Below are 20,632 nucleotides of genomic sequence, written 5' to 3' on the forward strand. Positions count from 1 at the left end.
TCGTTTTCAAAATTTTCTTAAGCAACACCATCGCATAAGTGACGTTTGCCGTCGCTTATGTGATGGCAAGTTTTTTTTAAAAAAATTATAGCACTTATACGACGACAAAGTCACCTATGCGATGGCCCCATCATCGTATAAGCAACGCTTGAATATTTTAACCCCCTCGCATAGTCCCCCCAATGGCTAGTAGTGCCATGCCTCTTATTTATAGCTAAATTAGAGAAGAAGGGTTGTGACTAAGAAGAAGAGCTCTTTACGGAGGGCATCTTGGCGAAATCAGCTAATCTAAAGCTTCCAAGATGCAATCTGCTGCTCAAATAGCAAAATTGATGGTTCTGTTGGCTCCAAAATGGGGTAAAACCCCAAGGCACTTGATTAGAAATCTTCCAGATCACTCCTTCTTCTTCTCCCCATTCGGAGTACTGTTTGATGCGCGTGATTTTGCCAATCCTTCTTTTTGCATTAAAACTCCAAAATTGGCTGAAAAAACCACTTGTTTTTTTTACATGACACCGTGTTCTAGAATTTTCCATAGCTTTTTAGGATATTTACAATAAATAATATCCAAAATATAAAAAATATGCTAGTTTTGTTTTAAAAACTAGTGTTTTTGGACCATCCACACTATAGACACTGACACTAATGACTAATATGGCTCATAACTCTCGTTCATGTGGTAACTTCTGTGACGAGTGGCTATAGTCCTTGTCAATCCAGAAAAAATATCAGGTTATGATCCTCGGGTTTTTTTTCCTTGAGATCTTCTCTATTTTATGATTTTAGAGTTCTTCAAGTCCATTTTGCAAGAATTTGAGAAGATTTTAAATCAAAGTCGGGATATCACATCCTCTCCCCCTTAGAGGAATCAAGATGTCCTCATCTCAATTGAAACTGGGAATATTGGTTACATAGTGACTCATGGTCAATCCAAGTTGCATTCTCTTCAAGGCAGTCTTTCCACTAGATGAGATATTCTCTAAGGGTTCTACTCCTCAATTTTCTCTCCCTTACAGATTCAATTACTCTATCAGGTTGTAGCGGTTAGGTATTATAACTTATTGATCGTCAAGGATATGATTAGGGTTAGCTAAGTATGCTTTCAATAAGCTAACATGAAATACATTATGGATTTTTATATTCTCAGGGAGTTGTATCTTGTAAGGGCTTGGTCCTAAGCACTTGAGAACCTTGTAGGTCCACAATATCTTGGACTTAGCTTCTTAAATTCTCCTAAAGATAAAAAACTCTTCTTTGGATGGACACAGAAAAAGACCATGTCTCCTTTGAAGATTCATTCTTGCCTTTTAAGATTAGCATACGCCTTTTGTCAGTCCTTGTTGGCTGCTTGAATATTTTGTCTCATAATCTTGATTTGATCATCCATTTCTTCTAATATTTTTCTCGAAGCTTCTACCCTTAGAGTAGGATCGCAAAATTAAGTGGCATACGGCAACCTTGTCCATATAATGCCTGAAATGGAGTCATCTAAATACTTCGATGATAGGAGGCATTATAAGCAAATTCCACTAAGGGTAGATAGTGAATCCACTTTTAGGTTCCTTGCTCTGCAATATGTGCACAGAATATCCTTAATCACTTGATTAACTTTTTCTGTCTGCCCATCAGTTTGTGGATGATAAGCAGTGCTGAAACAAAGTTGGGTCCTAAAGGCTTCAAATAAAATCTTCCAAAAATGTGATGTGAAAAGAGAATCATGATCACTGATGGTCCTTTTAGGTAACCCATGTAACCTAAAAATCTCTTTTACAAAAATTCTTGCAATATCTAAAGCTTTGTAATTGGTTTTTGTTGGAATAAGATGAGCAACCTTTGTTAGCATGTCTACTATTACCATTATTGAGTTATATCCTCCTTGCACAGAAGGTAACCTAACTACAAAGTCTATGCTAATAAACTCCCATTTCATCTGGGGAATGTCAAGTGGCTAGAGTTTTCCTGGTAACTTGACACATTCAGATTTTACCCTTTGGCAATTTAAACATTCAATGACATACTTAAGTACATCACCCTTGAGTCTTTGCTAGTAACAGCTTTTCCTGACAGCATTAAGAGTTTTTGCATATCCCGGGTGTTCTGAAAAAGGAGAGTCATGTGCTTCCCAAAGTATCCTTCTCTTGAGAGTCTAACTTGAAGGAATGCATAGTCTCATTATGAAATAAACAAATCCTTCGTCTTCATCTATAGAGAATTATTGATACTTAGTCTTGAATTTGGGATCTTGTTCCTTATTCTGAACTTCCCAAAAAAATTGTTAATAGTCTTGGTCCTTATTTGCTTTATCCTTAGTCAACTCGATGATAGGATTAGTTGTCATTGATACCATTATAGCCAAAGTTTCTGGCCTAGATAGTTCTTTAGCGATAAGAGCATTAAGGAAGGCTTTACGACTAAGGGCATATGCTAGTACATTTTCTTTACCAGGTCTGAACTTAATTTCAAAGTCATACTCTAGCAGAATTTTGATCCACCATTGTTGCCTCATATTAAGATTTGGCTGAGTAAAAATCCACTTAAGATTTTTATGATCTGTGACTAAGGAAAACTTATTTTCAGGCAAGAAATGTCTCCATAATTTGAGAGCATGAATCACAGCTAACAACTCCTGTTCGTGAGTAGCATATCTCTTTTCATGGGCTTTCAATTTTCTTGAAGAGTAAGCTACAAGATAACCTTCCTACATTAGTACACATCCCAATGCAAGAGAGCTGGCATCTATGACAACTTCAAATTCCTTGCTTAAGTCAGGTAGCTTTAAGATAGGAGCAATTATCAAACTATGATTTAGTTGCTCAAAGCTAGATTGTTCAATTGGCATCTAGATAATGGCAACTTACTTTTTGAGTAGGTCTGTAAGAGGTGTTGCAGTTTGGGTATAATTTCTGATGAATATCCTATATCATCATGTTAGACCTAGAAAACTTCTCACCTCCTTGATAGTGGTTGGGGGTGGCCAATCTTGAACATCTTTGACCTTGGCATGAACTACTAATATACCTTCAGTAGACACTATGAATCCCAAGTACTCAATCTTCCTTTTGAAGAAGGCACACTTCTTCTTCTTGGCATACAATTTGTGTGTTCTCATCCTCTCCAAGACAATGCAAAGATGTGGTTCATGTTCTTATTCCTCCTTAGAATGAGTTAGGATATCATCAAAGAATACAAGAACAAAATCATCGAGATGAGGCCTAAAAATGTCTTGCATTAACCTGTTAAAGGTACCTAGGTCATTTGTCAACCCAAATGACATCACGATGAATTCTAAATGATCGTATCTTGTGTTGAAGGCAGTTTTAGAAATATCTTCATCCTTGATTCTAATATGATAATATCGTGACCAAAGATCGATCTTAGAAAAGATCCTTGCTCCTTGTAAATGATCAAGAAGCTTGTCTATCCTCGGGATTGGGTACTTATTCTTCACAGTTACTTGGTTTAGCCCTCGGTAGTCGATGCAAAGATGAAGAGTTCTATCTTTCTTCTTTTGGAATAATACCCTTGTTCTAGTAAGTGTTTGAGTTTCTCTTTTAATTCGATGGCTTCAGGAATAGACATTTTGTAAGGTTTTTTTGCCACCACTAGAGTGGCTCCTGGCAAGTGTGATCTCATGATCAACTTCTCTTTCCGAAGGTAACTCAGTTAGCTCTTTAAGAAATACGTCGATGTATTCTTTTAACTAGGATTTTTCTTCTTCTATCTGACCACCTTGATTTACCTTGTTAAGCTTGATCAAGTAAACTGGTAATCCTTTCTTTAGGCCTTTCACAATTCGAGAAGCTTTTGCTAATTGAACTTTAGGTTTCCCTATTTCACCTTGTGTAGTTGCTATTTCACCGTTCAAATCCTGAAATGTGACTTGACCTTTTCGACAATGGATATGAGCATCATTGGGAATCAACCAATCCATTCCTAGTAAACATTCATAAGCTCCTAGTTCATTACTCTGAATCTCATACTTGAAAGGTTTCCTCCTAGGTTAAACTCTACCTTGGTAGTTTGCTATGTAGAAAGTACTTCCTTTCTATTTGCTAATTCCACAAGTAGTTTATGCATTTACTATATCTATTCCTAACTTCTTAGCACACTTGGGAGAAATAAATGAATATGTACTTCCAAAGTCAATCAAAACTTTAAATGATTTACCTCATGACTAGCTAGTGTCTTATTATCGAATATTGACAATTTGGACTCTTCTTGTGGAATGTAGCATGAATAGTTGTTTTTTCAATATCTTCTTCCATAGTAGAGTCCTCCTTCTTATTAATCTATTTAAGAGTAACATTTGACGTTCTTCCTCTTGCCATTATAATATCTCAGATACACTCTCGACTTTCTTATATACTTAAAATATATATAGTGAATATTATGCCGACGCTGAGAGAGAACATATGAGAGAAATGAAAGATGTAGAGGTAGACAGAGAGAGAGAGAAATTAACGACACACTAGGGACTAGAAGATGGGCTAGTCCCCCCCCCCCCTTGTGGAGTTATATTATCGACAAGGAGCAAGGTCCTCCGTTACACATAAAGCAGTTCTTACTTGTAGAACTTGGAGACAAGATCACGGTTCCTTGCACGGTATACAACTGGCTAACACTTGCGCAACTTGGAAGTTGGCACCTTTTTATCCTTCTTGAGTCTCTAGAGCTTCCGCAGCACTTGCATCTTCTCTTCTCCTAGTAGAGCTTCCGTAGCACTTGCACCTTCTCTTCTCCTCTTGGAACTTGATTTCAATGGAACTTCTGCAACACTTGATTTCACCAGATCTTCCACATCACTTGATTTCAGCAGAGCTTCCGCAGCACTTGCACCTTCTCTTGTCCTCTTGGATGCATGCAAAGTGAAGCTTCCTTCACCTCTCTCACACCCAAAGAGAGCCTCCTCTTTTATAGGCTTTCAAGTCCTTCTCTTCTTGAGTTGATCTTCATGCAAGATGTGGTTGTTCCAGGACCTACTCTGTAGCACCAATTTCAAGATATCTCTCTATGTGTTGCTCGGATGAAAAAACGTCAAACACAAAAGTTGTAGATCTCGTTGTTTACAATAACCCACGTGGTCCATTTTTAAAGATCATCTTTCTATTGCAAGATATTTTAAAAATTAATTCACCATGTCTTTTTTTAAAAAACAACTTCTCAAACTTGTACTCTTAACTTGTGGTCCATGCAACCACCTTAATGAGAATTCATTAAATTGCCTTGGGCCTCTACCTTAAGATTGACTTCCACACAAAAGCTTGTGTCATTTTAGACCTTAGAAAGACAAAATCACTTCTGTCCTTACTTTCAAAGGATCATGTCTCTCGTCTTTCTTAGTGAGAGAATTACCGCTCTCATCTTTCTTAATGAAAGAAAAGACCTTAAAACTTGACTTGTAAGGGAGAGGATGACCCCAAATGAATGCAATGCTCATTACACACAAGTAAACATTCCCAGGCGTCCCTGGATGGACATATAAATACATATACACAATGATAATGCACTTCCTCTTCTTAGAACTTAATCCATCTTCATTTATGTGTAACTCCTTGGTTCTTGTGTACACTCTTACACTTGGCAGACACTTTTTTCTCCTTCATAACTTGTACTGCCTGTACTAGATATCCCCGTCACAGTGCTCTGGTCACCCCATTAAGTGATGCACTAGGAATACTGGTCTCTAAATGGTCTCATGGCCATGCTAGATCATCATCAACACTTAAAGAAAAGCGAGTCATTAATTTATTGGCATAGATTTATTAAATAGACTATGCGTAACAAGCAATCAATTTAGTGACATCCCTCTGGCTTCTAAACAGTTGACCTCAACTGTAGAGGGGATATATAGTCCTTAAGAAGATCTAGAAAGTCTTGTAGTTCTCTCTTAGTCAACTAAGCGTCCAATGGGGGATAATTCTTAAACTTAACTAGATACTTCCGTAATACCTTACCTGACCTTAGAGTATTGTCCTGATGGTGTAAAATTCTTTCAAGCACAAGGAACTCTTCAGTTTCTTTAATGTCAGGTAAATCTTCCTTGATTGGTTCCATTGGAGGTTCTTCAATATAGGGATGTAGCAAACTTATATGGAAAGCATTATGAATGTTCCAATGACTTGGTAGATCCAAACAAAAAGTCACATCATTTATCTTATCTGTGATCTTGAAAGGGCCATAATACCGATTAGAAAGCTTAACCACTTTACCCTTTTGACCTTTCTACTTCTTCAAGCGAGCCTTCTCAAACTTAAGAAGAACATATTGTCCCAACTTGAGATCTAACTTACAACGATGCTTATCAGCTTCACGTTTATGCTTCTCTTATGTCCTTTGGATAGCAGCTTTTACTTGAGTGAAAGTTGTATCAATGTCTCTAACAAACTCATCTGCTACAAAGATCTTATCCTTAATAAGAAGAATGGGTGGTAAATGAGGCTTACCATAGATGATCTCAAAGGGTGCCTTACCAGTACTAGAGTGCATCGTATTATTGTATGCAAACTCTACTAAAGACAAATACTTTTCCCATTCTCTTTGATTATCAGAGACATAGAATTTTAAAAGGTCCAAAATAGTAGAATTAGCACTTTTGCTCTACCCATCCGTTTGAGGATAATAAGATGATGAAAATTTTAACTTTGTCCCGAGGTTCTCGAAGAGAGCTTGCCAAAAGAGGCCAGTCATGCAGGGATCTCGATCACTTATAATGGACTTAGGCATGCCATGATGCTTGAAAATATGAGCAATGAATAGCTTAGCCATATAATCGGCTTTGATTGTCTTTCGCACAGGTGTAAAGTGAGCTTGCTTACTGAATCTATCAATGATAGTCCAGATTGCATTGTTGCTTGTTTGTGTGTGAAGAAGCTCCATGATAAAGTCCATGGCTATACTTTCCCAAGGCTTATTGGGAATAGGTAATGGCTTCAATAGACTAGGTGGTTTATGCCTTTCATACTTTACTTTTTGGCATATCTTGCACTCGCGGACATATCTTTCAATGTCAGCTCTAAGAGTGGGCCAAAAGAAATATCTTTCCAATGCTTGAGTAGTGGGTAGAATACCCTATGTCCAGCATATGGGGATGCATGTGCTTCATCCATTACCTTGTGTCGCATTGGTAATGCTACACAAATTTCTTGATAATGATACAAATAACCATCTTGAATTGAGTAAGGTGTAATCGACTGACCTGAGTTAAGTTGATCTCATATGGTTGAGAAGTCAGAATTAGTTGCATACATTTTTTATAAATACATGAACTCGTTATGGTAAACAGTTGTGATTGCATTCACTCGAGGACGCCCTGATAGAGCATTTGCTACCACATTCTTAGTTCTAGATGTATGAAGGATTTGAAAATGAAACATAGATAAGAAATTTTCCCAACGCATCTGTTTCTCTAAGAGCTTCTTATGAGTGAGGAAGTATCTTAGACTTTAGTGATCTATTTTAATATCAAAATCTGCACCAAGTAAATATTTTTTCCATACTTGAAGAGCATGTACCACTTCCATAAGCTCTTTCTCATATACTGGAGCATGTAGCTCATGATCCTTGAGGTGTCCACTCTCAAATGCTACTGCATGATGCTCTTGGTTAAGCACAGCTCCAATGCAATCCCCACAAGCATCACAATGAACTTCAAAATTTTTTTGAAGATCTGGAACTATGAGAACTAGTTTTTGAGTCACAAAACTCAATTCTTTCAAAGGCTTGTAGTTGCCTTGATCCCCAGCGAAAAGGCATTCGCTTCTTAGTAAGGTCATGTAGAGGAGATGCAACATATGCAAAACCCCATATGAACCTCCTATAGTATGAACATAGGCCCAAGAAACTTCTAACTTCATGTACAGAAGTATGTGTAGGCCAATCAACAATGGCTCGAATCTTCTCAAGATCCATTCTCACCAAATTGTGAGAAAAAATATGGCCCAAGTAATGAATTTCCAAAAGGAAGAATTCACTCTTCTTAGCATTGACATGTAGCCTATGCTTGCGAAGCTCTTGAAAAACAATAGATAGATGTTTTCTATGCTATTCCTCAGACCGTGAAAATATTAGAATGTCATCAAAGAAGACACCTATGAAATTTAAGTGAGGTCTGAAAATTCTCTCCATCATTCGGTTGAATGTGGCAGGTGCATTAGTCAAACCAAATGGCATGACTAAAAACTCGTATAGTCCAAATGTTATACGAAAAGCTATCTTATGAACATCTTCAGGTGTTATCCATATCTGGTGATAGCCGCTCTTGAGATGACTAAAGATACTAGCCCCTTGCAACTTATCCAAGATATCATCTATCCTTGGAATTGGAAAACAATTCTTGATTGTGATCTTGTTCAAAGATCTGTAGTCTATGCACATACAGAAAGAACCATCTTTCTTTTGAACAAGTAAGATTGGAGAGCAGTATGGAGAAGAGCTAGGTTGAACTAACCCTGTTTCCAACAATTCCTTTACTTGTTTTAGGATCTCCTCTTGTTGACTAGCAATTACTCGGCAAGGTGGTTGGGGTTAGGTGGTGAGCTGCCTAGGATAAGATAAGTTGTGTGATCTTCCGGGTGCTTAGGAGGTAACTCTGTTGGGAGTGAATCACTAAAACAATCTTCATATTGTTTAAAAAAATCATGTTTGGCTTGATCAATTGAAAAGAGGAGTTCTTTTAAAGTCTGAGACTTAGAAGCATTAGTTGGTATTGTGTGTTCATTAGAGACATCAAGTTCCCTTGAGTCATTAGCTTCTTTTAGCTCTCTCGCAAAAATCATGTACGCAGAAATAGCTTTCTTCATTTCTTTAGAAATGCTAACATGACTAACCATTGGCATAGCATGCCAATCTCCAGCATCAACAATGCATACTATGTTTCGACCCTTGAATTGAAATGTAAGGGTCTTCTTAACCAAATCAGGAAGAGGTCTAATCTTGTAATGCTAGGGCATGCCTAAGATAACATCATAGTTACCAATGGGTGCAAGTAGAAAAGATTATTGGTCACGGTAATCCCCAATTCTAAGATTCAACTTCCCCTGGACATGAGTAGAATTGGTTGTAAGTCCTTCAAATGCCGAACCTAATCCAATTGGTATTCCCAATTGATCCGGTGGAATTTGTAGTCTTTCAGCAGTATCTACTGATACAAAATTTATATGTGGACCCTGGATCAAAAAGTATCAAAACTCATTGATTGTTGAGTGTCTCCCAACCCTTTAAGAGTTGTCTTTTCTTCTCATTTGAATGAGTGTTAGCTTGCACATCTGGAATAGAATTTGAGGATGGCAGAGGAGGAACTTTAACCACATTTGATTCCTTTCTTTTGTGAGGACAATCAAGCTTCATATGCCCTAACTCACCACCAAAAAAGCATCTTCCTTCCTCTTTGTACTTTGGTATCTCAGAGGGTGAGAGATACTTGCGCTTCTTCTTGTTACCCTCTGGCTTTGAATATTGGTCATGGGTAAAGATAGGTCTTCTTGATTAGTCCTGTCTCTTGGTTGATCATAGAGCTGCTCATGTCTAGCTCTATAAGAACTCATCTCCAACTTTCGAGATGTACGAAGTGTATGCAAACTTTCAACTATGATGGCAGACTCCATCATGCGAGATAAGGTTTCATGTGGATACACCTTCATGGTTTTGTGTAAATGAGTGAGTAGGCCAGCTTCAAACTTCCTTTTCTTCTCTTCATTGATGATCTCCATGAAAGGAGTAACCTTGAGAAGAGTAGACCAAAATTTGTCCACATAACTAGTGACCTTCTCATGCTCTTTCTAGCCTAGCCAATCCCACTCCTTATTGACATCATTCTCAAAATCAGGAGGCAAGAACTGAGCATAAAACTTCTTCTTGAACTTTTCCCAAGTCATAGATTTCCTTCCCTCCAAAATGAGAGTCAACCACCAATTGCTAGTGGTGTCTTTCAAGTGCATGCCTACATGCCTGAGCTTGGACTTTTCTGAGAAATTACCATTAAAAAAAGCAACTTCAAATTGCTTGACAAAGGCTAACGCCTTAGTAGGATCTCTCTTACTGAAGTAAGAGTCAAACTTTATGTCCTTATCCCCAGACTTAGTCTTAGTCTTCTTAAGCTTGCTCTTCTTATGGTCCCTCTTTGTCCGTTTGGGGATTGCACGAGACTTAGAACTAAGAGAGTAGAAACTAGAAGACGATGAGGAGGAGGAGGAGCTTAAGTAATCAGGGGAGTAGCTAGTTGCTGAGGGAGATGACTCCCTCCTTATCCGCCTCACTTGAGGTGAGATCTTTTTACTCTTCTTGACCCAAGAGTCCTTCTTTCTTCCAGGAAGCTTCTCTGCAATTGGATGCTTTGCACCTTCACCATCAATTGGTACAATTGTGTTTTCTCCAATATCACCATCTTTTGGAGGATTCGGTCCTTCATAAGCAGCTTCTTCCCTTGCCCTTAAGCTGTCAATCAATAATTGATGTACTTCGGGAATTTCCAACAAGCTACGGTACTCTATCAATTGAGCATGTAATTGCTCACTTGTAGGTGCTTCATCAGTTGCCATCTTTACCTTCTTCTTGCAAGGATCGCCTTTACTTTGAGAAAAGCAAAGAAACCTACTCTGATACCACTGTTATAATATTCGAGATACACGCTCAACTTTCTTATATACTTAAAATATATATGGTGAATATTATGTTGGCGCAGAGAGAGAATAGATGAGAGAAACGAAAGATGTAGAGAGAGAGAGAGAGAGAGAGAGATTGACAACACACTAGGGACTGGAAGATGGGCCAGTCCCCCCCTTGTGGAGTTATATTATTAACAAGGAGCAAGCTCCTCCGTTACACATAATTCAGTTCTTACTTGTAGATCTTGGAGACAAGATCATGGTCCCTTGCACAGTATACAACCGGCCAACACTTGCACAACTTGGAATTTGGCACCTTTTGATCCTTCTTGAGTCTCCTTCTCTCCTACACAATATGTGTAGGGCTCTCCTCTTAGCACTTGATTTTAGCAAAGCTTCTGCAACACTTGCACCTTCTCTTCTCCTCTTGGAACTTGATTTCAGCAGAGCTTCTGCAGCACTTGCACCTTCTCTTCTCCTCTTGGAACTTGATTTTAGCGGAGCTTCCGCAACACTTGATTTCACTAGAGCTTCCACAACACTTGATTTCAACAGAGCTTCTGCAACACTTGCACCTTCTCTTCTCCCCTTAGAACTTGATTTCAGCAAAGCTTCTACAACACTTGCACCTTCTCTTCTCCTCTTGGAACTTGATTTCAACGGAGCTTCTGCAACACTTGATTTCACTAGAGCTTCCACAACACTTGATTTGAGCAGAGCTTCTGCAACACTTGCACCTTCTCTTCTCCTCTTGGATGCATGCAAAGTGATGCTTCCTTCACCTCTCTCACACCCAAAGAGAGCCTCCTCTTTTATAGGCTTTCAAGACCTTCTCTGCTTGGAGAGAGACTTGTGTTGATCTTCATGCAAGATGTGGTTGTTGTAGGACCTACTCTACAACACCAATTTCAACATATATTTCTATGTGTTGCTTGGATGAAAGAACATCCAACACAAAAGTTGTAGATCTCGTTGTTTCCGATAATCCTCCCGGGCCATTTTTAGAGATCGTCTTTCTATCATGAGATATTTTAAAAATGAATTCACCATGTCTTTTAAAAAAAAATAGCTTCACAAACTTGTACTCTTAACTTGTGGTCCATGCAACCACCTTAAGGAGAGTTCATTAAATTGGCTTGGGTCTCAACCTTAAGATTGGCCTCCACACAAAAGCTTGTGTCATTTTAGACCTTAGAAAGAGAAAATAACTTCTCTCCTCACTTTCGGAGGATCATGTCTCTTGTCTTTCTTAGTGAGAAAATTACCGCTCTCATCTTTCTTAATGAAAGAAAAGACCTTAAACCTTGACTTATAAGGGAGAGGATGACCCCAAATGAATGCAATGCTCATTACACACAAGTAAACGTTCCCAAGTGTCCTCGGATGCACACATAAGTACATATACACAATGCTTATGCACTTCCTCTTCTTAGAACTTAATCCATCTTCATTTATGTGTAACTCCTTGGTTCTTGTGTACACTCTTACACTTGGTAGACACTTCTTTCCCCCTTTTCATAACTTGCACTTTCTGTACCAGATATCCCCGTCACAGTGCTCTGATCACCTCATTAAGTGATGCACTAGGAATATTGGTCTCTAAATGGTCTCATGGCCATGCTAGATCATCATCAACACTTAAAGAAAAGTGAGTCATTAATTTATTGGCATAAATTTATTAAATAGATAATGCTTAATAAGCAATCAATTTAGTGACACTTGCCATAGCCACTTGACCACGGCCTGGGCAGCTCTGCCTTGACCTTGAAATTGGCCTTGGCGATGGTTTCCACCAAGCTTTGGACAATCTCTCCTAAAATGTCATGGCTCATAGCACCTAAGACCATCCTTGTTTCCATGGGTAGGAATAAAATTTACAACTGCATTGGATTTTGCCTTTTTCTTCTGACCTTGGTGAAATTGGCCTTTGGTTCTTTTTGCATGACATTTGAATCCTCCTTTGTTCCAGTTATTGTAGCTCTAGAACTTATTATTTTTAGCTTTGATTGTACTTTCCACACAATAGGAGCAGCTCTAATCAAAGCATCTTGGAGGTCTATTGGGCACATTGATTCCAAACAAGTGTTTAGAGGAGATTTTAGCCTATTGTAGAACTTGGACACTTGTTGAGTAGTATCTATGGAGGGTGCATATTTAAGAAGTGAAACAAACTTGGAATAAAAGGCCTTCAGGGTCAATCCCATTTGCTTAAAATTGAAGAACTCATTCATCTTCTGGGTGCGATAAGCTAGAGGTAAATATCTTTCTATTACAGCTTCTTTCAGCAAATCCCAAGTAATGGTATTTTCACAGACACGTTGATCTCGGCACCACTGCTTCCACCAGAGTCGAGCTTTGCCAATTAAATTTAGCTTAATTGTCATGGCTTGGTTGGCTAGGACAGTTCCAACAATAGTAAAATAATATTCTATGGATTCAATCCAAATTTCTGCATTGGCTTCCATATTCTTGCCTTTCCTGGGAGGTTTGACTTGCTTCAACAGATTCCTTTTTTCTTAGGCTTTGTTAGAAATTATTGTGGTGCAAAATTCTAAACCACACCTTTTTAGGATATTTACAACAAATGATATCCAAAATATCAAAAATATGCTAGTTTTGTCCAAAAATCTAGTATTTTTAGACCATCCATACTATAGGCACTGAGACTAATGACTAATATATCTCATAACTCTCGTTCATGTGGTAACTTTTGTGACGCATGGCTACAGTCCTTGTCAATCCAAAAAAATGCCGGGTTACGATCCTCGGGTTTTTTTTTACTTGAGATCTTCTCCATTTAATGATTTAAAACAAGTTCATTTTGCAAGAAGTCGAGAAGATTTTAAATCAAAGTCGGGATATCACAACTACTATACCAAACACACACCATACATATAAAAGGAAGCTCACTCAAGAACATGAGAAGGGAGATGGAGGCCAAAACATTTTCTTGCTATTTTTTTCTACTTCTTCCACACATACAATACAATGTACACAAAGTATAGATAATATACAACATAAAGGAAAGTGGCCTACTAAGTCAAACAGTGCATAACTTACTATACTAATTTATTGTTGCTATAACTATGCTAGTTGTAGGTTGATGCAACAAACTAAATATAATAAGTTATAAGTCAATGGCTATGTGAAGATCACAATGACCACTGACAGGCTAAGTGTAGACATGTGGATCGATCTAGCTAGGTGTTCCATCATCAATGTCCGCATGTGTTGAGATTGCTATCTCAACACTTCCCCTTAAGCTCAACTATATATTTGCAACTCCACTTTCAAAGCTTCTCTCTGCACCCAATGCCTTTATGAATATGTCAGCTATTTGATCCTATGTGCTGACATATACTAAGTCAATCTCTCCTACAAGTATCTTCTCTCTCACAAAGTAATAGTGCATGTCAATGTATTTTGTCTTAGCATGGAACATTGGGTTCCTAACTAGCTATATATTGCTCATGTCATCACACTGAATGACAACTAGACCATCTCCTCGCACATCCAAATCACCCAGTAACTTATATAGCCATACCACCTTACATGCTACCATAGCAACGCCTCTATACTTGATAAAGCAACTTTAGGTTGCTTTTTACTACTCTATGTAATTGTTGCCCTACCAAGGGAAAACATGAATACACTGGTAGATCTTCTGCCTAGCATACTACCATCCTAATCTGCATCTGTGTATCCAAATACATGTACATTCTTACATGCCTCATAAAAAATTCCATAATGTAAAGTGACCTTCACATACCTCAATATGCATCTAACTACATCCAAATGAGGCTTTTTAGGCATCTGCATAAACTGATTGATAATGCCAACAACATAGCTCAAGTCTAGCCTTGTGATAGTCATGTAAATAAGACTCCCTACTATCCTCCTAAACATAGTAGGGTCTCCTATCTCATCCCCAACATCAACACTCAACTTCAAATTTTCTCCAATGGTATTGAAAGAGGCTTACATGCTATCATACCATACTTGGATAACATATCCAAGCCATACTATCCTTGGGATAGCCATATATCATCATTGTTAGAATATCAAACTCCCATTACTCTTCAGTCAGTCTATATTTATATGAGTGACTGACATTAGCTGGATACAATGCTACATATGCGTGACATTCAATAAGTTAGTGTAGTTAGTGACTTAACCGTAGTTAGTCTTGGTTAGTCATACTTATGTGTGTAAGTCTCTTTCAGTAAGTATGATAGAAAAATGATGGAAGAAGAACAACAATGAGTTGAGGCTCATCTTCCGCTCCACTCTGTCTCTCTCCCTCTCCTCCAACATGGTATCAGAGCTCGAATGCCTAAAGCTTGAAGGCTTGGTAGTGGCCATTTGACATCAAGACATCAAATCTGAAGAAAACGTCATCAAAGGAGACTATGTCTGCAGCTCGTTTTTTTTGTAGAAGCTACATATTGCTACAAAAATGGTTTTTGGAGAAGTGCCCTCTATTTCATGACCTTTTCAACGTGGTCTACAACTTTGCAGAAGAAAGATTTTTCAAATTCCTCAGATTTTGAGATATTCGACACAAACCTGTGCAGACTGGCTGTTTACTGTAATAAACAGCAAGTGATTCCAGGGCATTGGTGGCTTTCATCCTAACAATGTATATGCCCTTATTATCATGCATTTGAGCATGATATTGGAGTGTTAAATGCTCAATTTTGGAACTTATTTGTAGGCTGGAAACAGTGAATTGGTTGCTATCCTGAATTTGAAAACAATATACCTACATGGTTGAAGTATATGTGATGCTTATTTGCTAGTGACAAATGCTTGGATCATACCACTTGAGTGGTAGATGATTTTTGGGATATTGTGAGTGCTGAAAGTCCAAAGTTTAGACTAATTTTTTGCTGGTTATACCAGGGTATTGATTGGTTATTGTCTGCAGGAAGGATACCTATCATCTTCACTTGACATACATGTAATATATTGTGAGTGTTGAAAGTCCAAAGTTTGGACTAATTTGTTGCTGGTTATACCAGGGTATTGACTGGTTATTGTCTGCAGGAAGGATACCTATCATCTTCACTTGACATACATGTAATATAATGTGAGTGCTGAAAGTCCAAAGTTTGGACTAATTTGTTGCTGGTTATACCAGGGTATTGATTGGTTATTGTATGCAGGAAGGATACCTGTCATCTTCACTTGACATACATGTAATATATTTTGACTGGTTGGACATGTATCAACTTCTGGCAACTAAATGAGATGTTTTGGGGATCTTTTGAGGTCTAAATACTCTTTTTTTAACAGAGAAAATACTATTGGTTATAGCAATGGGGGGTTGGTTGTATTTGGTACTGCTACTTGCATACAATACAAACATTGATACTTGTATGGACATAGCTTGTTGCTGGGATGTTTTGCCACTACCATAGAATTTTTTGAATTGATTTGAGCTTGGTTTATGCTCAGTTGACTGTGTTTTTTTACTATTGGAATATAGTTTACAGCAAGCAAGTTGTCAGGAAAAGTGTCCTGAATTGCAAAAAACTGTCCTAAATAGCAGGAAACTGGTCCTGAATTGTGGGAAAAGGAGTCAGATACTTACAGGCCGTATACATCACTGAATACCTAAGCTACAACTATGGCAAATGCTCAAGGCACAGACAATGTCACTCAAATTTTGGGAGAAAAGCTCGACAACAAAAATTTTGCTTTATGAAAGTTCCATATGAAGAATTTTTGGGTTGGTAGAGGTTATTGGGACTTATGTACAGGTGATGAGGTTGAACCTGAAATGCATGAAAGGAATCCGAAAAATGATTAAAAAAAGGGCTCATAAGCTATGGAATGAGAGAGCATGTAAGGTGTTACATTGGTTTTCCTTATGTATATCAGATACTATGGTTATATAAATTATTGGATGCAGTTCTCCAAAGGTTGCATGGGACATACTCATGAAGAATTATGGAAATGTAACACATGCAAGTAAGATTCAGCTAAAGCAACAGTTCAATAACATGTCTAGAAATGGCAGAAGCATTCAGGCCTACACTACAGAGATCAAGAACATAGCGTATCAACTTGCCACCATTGGATCTTTAGTGTTTGAGGATGATATGATTGTAGTGACATTGAATGGACTTGGCAAAGATTTTAAAGCATTTGATACGTCTATTTCTGTGAGAGCTGAATCCCCTAATTGGGATGAGCTAATTGCTTTGCTGCTGCATGAGGAAGTCAAGCTTGGGCTGAATACAGGTTCTAGTATGTCTCAAAGCAGATACATTGTTCTTTACTCTAGCCAGTGTGGCGGTAGAGGTGACAGCTCTTTTCGAGGTCGAGAAGACACTCGAAACACTTATGGATAGCATCAATAGAATGCCTGGCACCATGGCACAAATACACAGGGCCAACATGGATCTGGCGGCTTTAGAGGTAGGGGGAGATCACCCCATAGTAGAGATGGTGGATCTGGTTCAGTCAAACAGAGACAAGGACTATCATTATTGTGATTGATATGGGCATATAGCCAAAGATTGTCATAAGAAGTAGGCTGACATGAAAGCCAAGGGTAGATAGGATGTAAATTATGCTTCATCTAGCGGAGTTCCTGGTGATCAGGATGACAGGTTGTTTGCCATGCAGCATATGTCTAAGAATGCATCTAGCCAGAATAGAGATGAGAGATGGTACATTGATTCGGGGGCTTCAAATCATATGACACCCCATGGAGAATGGTTTGATGAGATGGTTGCATGTTCACATGGTTATGTGTGTACTGGGGATGGCACCCAACATTACATTCAGCACATAGTAATTATTATGTTGTTGATTCCCGATGGCAAGAATAAGAGCATGCATGATGTACTACATGTACCTATAATAACCAAGAATCTTTTGTCAGTTGGACAGATGGCAAAAAAAAAATGCAAGTGCAATTTAATAGAGATGGATGCTTTGTTGAAAAATATGATAATGGCTGCAAATTGATTGCTAGAGGCTAAAGAGATAGCAGAATGTTTACTCTTGATGCATCAATTCCAGAATTGAAAGCAGCCATGTTTGCACATGATGATGGTGCTATACGGGATGTTGAGATGTGGCATAAGCGGATTGGCCATGTGAATGTACAAAAGCTGAAATCTATGCAGCAAAAGGATATTGTGCTTGGACTACCTAAGTTCAAGTATCATGACTTTGAACATGCATGTGATGCATGTCAATTTGGAAAGCAAGCACAGTTTCCATTTATGAGACATGTACAAAATAGCTCATGACCCTTGCAGTTGGTACATTTAGATGTATGGGGTCCGTCTCATATTGCTTCGTTTGGTGGTGCTCGTTAGTATGTATCTTTCATTGATGATTTCAGCAGGTACACTTGGCTTTACATACTGAAACATAAGGATGATGTGTTTGATGCATCCAAGGACTTCAAGAAGCATGCTGAAAATGAGTTGAGCTGTAAAATTTCATGTCTTAGATTAGATGGAGGTGGAGAATATGTCTCTAATTACTTTGGCAAGTACCTTGCTAAACATGGGATCAGAAGACAATTAACTTGCAGCTATACATCGCAACAAAATGGTGTAGTAGAAAGGAAAAATAGGGTAGTACTGATGGAATCAACAAGAGCTATGTTGAATGAGAAGAGTTTGCCAAATGGTTATTGGGTTGAAGTAGTAGTGATTGATGTCTATGTGCTGAATAGAACCCCTATAGTAGGGATTCATGATGTAACTCCTTATGAGAGGTTGTATGGTCATAAACCTGACATTTCACACTTGAAGGTATTTTGTAGCATTGCACATGTGCATGTTCCTGATGAAAAGAGAAAGAATTTGGATCCTAAAGCTATCAAGAGTGTGTTCCTTGGTTATGCACAAGACTGGAAAGCTTACAAGTGTTATGTACCATCTATACATGAGACATTGATTAGCAGAGATGTTGTTTTTTATGAGTTGGCATCGTGGTATGGTAATCTGGTTGCAGTGGCTACTAATGAATCAGTCAGCACTTGTAATGCTAAAAATACACCTACAGTGAGTACATCTATGAGTGGTCCTATAGGTGATGGGTCACCTACAGTAAGTCCTTTGTCAGGGCGCTTGCGGAGTCATACTTCTACGTCCACTGACACGGGTATGTCAGTGAGGGGGAGATTGGATAAGCGAAAAGAAAAGATGCTTGAGGATGTGATAGGTCCACTTACAGCAGGTTATGAGTCATCCAACAATGACAATTTGGATAGTGAGTTGGGCATTCCATCTATTATGACACCTAAAGCAAGGTAGAGTCGTTATCTACAGCCTCATGAGAGGCAAGCTCAGAGTGAGCCACAATTACGAAGATCTGAGAGAGTCAAAAAACCAATTGACAGGCTTACATACATTGGTTATTCAGCCCGTCACTATGCATATATGGCTAGCGTGACAGGTTACAAAGAACCTACAAAGTTTGATGATGCAGTTACAAATGATGCAGCCCGTCACTATGCATATATGGCTAGCATGATAGGTTACAAAGAACCTACAAAGTTTGATGATGCAGTACAGATGATAACTGGTGTGCTGCCATGGATGAGGAGTATGCAGCCCTGGATGAAAATGAGACATGGAAATTGGTGCTGAAGGCAAAGTCCCCATTGACTGCAAATGGGTTTACAAGGTTAAATGCAAGTCAAATGGTTCGTTAGAATGCTATAAGGCCAGACTGATTGCAAAAGGGTATGCACAGCAATATGGCCTTGAATATGAGGAGACTTTCAGTCCGGTAGCTAAAATGGAAACAGTCAAAACTGTCATTGCTTTGGCCGCATGCAAGACTAGAAATTATGGCAAATGGATGTCAAGAAGGCTTTCTTGAATGGTGATTTGGTTGAGGAAGTATATATGGAGCAGCCTGAAGGCTATGTTCACCCGGACTTTCCTACACATGTATGTAAGCTGAAAAAGGCTTTATATGGATTGAAACAGGTACCTAGAGCATGGAATGCTCAGATCAATAGTTATTTACAGCAACATGGTTTTAGATTGGGTGATGCAGATCATAGTCTGTTCACGAAGAAGAGAGATCATGGATATGTGTTTCTAGTGGTTTATGTATATGATCTTATCATCATTAGAGATGATGAAGAGAGCATTGTTGAAATTAAATCATGTTTACAGGTTGAATTCAAAGTCAAAGACGTTGGCGAACTAAAGTATTTTCTTAGGCTACACCTCAAGGTATATGGTTGCTACTAAAGCAATATGCTCATGACATGTTACAAAAGTATGGTATGGCCAAATGCAAGCCTATGGAGACACCTCTTGATCAGAATGTCAAGTTGCATATTGATGTTGGGAATGACATAGAGAATGTGACCATGTATCGACAGATGGTGGGTAGCTTGATATACTTGACTATTACCCATCGTGACTTATGTTATGCAGTGGGGCTGATTAGTCAGTTCATGCAGAAGCCTCACAAACCACATTTAGATGCAGTCACGAGGATCATGAGATATGTAAAGGGTACTACAGATTATGGGTTGTTTTATGCATATGGAAAATCCCTTGACTTGATAGGGTTTATTGATGTTAATTGGGCTGGTTGTGCGTATAACAAGAGGTCAACCAATGGTTATGCATTTGGATTGGACAATAGTATGATTAGTTGGCAGAGTAAGAAACAACCTACTGTTGCATTGTCTAGTACAAAAGTTGAGTACAGAGGAGCTGCTTAGCAGCTTGTAAAGCAGTTTGGTTGATGAAAATACTGAAAGACTTGGAAATACAGCTGGAAAGCAAAGTGAGATTGCATTGTGATAACCTTAGCAGTGTTATCTTGGCTAGCAAACCTGTCTACCATGCTAGGTCCAAACATATTGAGGTTCACTAACATTTCATTAGAGAAATGGTTCTTACATGGCAAATTGACTTGATTCATGTGAAGACTGAAGACCAGGTTAGCACACATATTTACCAAGTCTCTTGGTAAAGAAAAGTTCATATATTTCAGACAGCTACTTGGAGTTTATCAGATGGTTTGAGCTTGAGGGG

This window comes from Lygodium microphyllum, chromosome 29 (genome assembly GCF_053477565.2).
Source record: "Lygodium microphyllum isolate KBCC chromosome 29, Lygodium_microphyllum_v1.1.10, whole genome shotgun sequence".
Classification (NCBI taxonomy): Eukaryota; Viridiplantae; Streptophyta; class Polypodiopsida; order Schizaeales; family Lygodiaceae; genus Lygodium; species Lygodium microphyllum.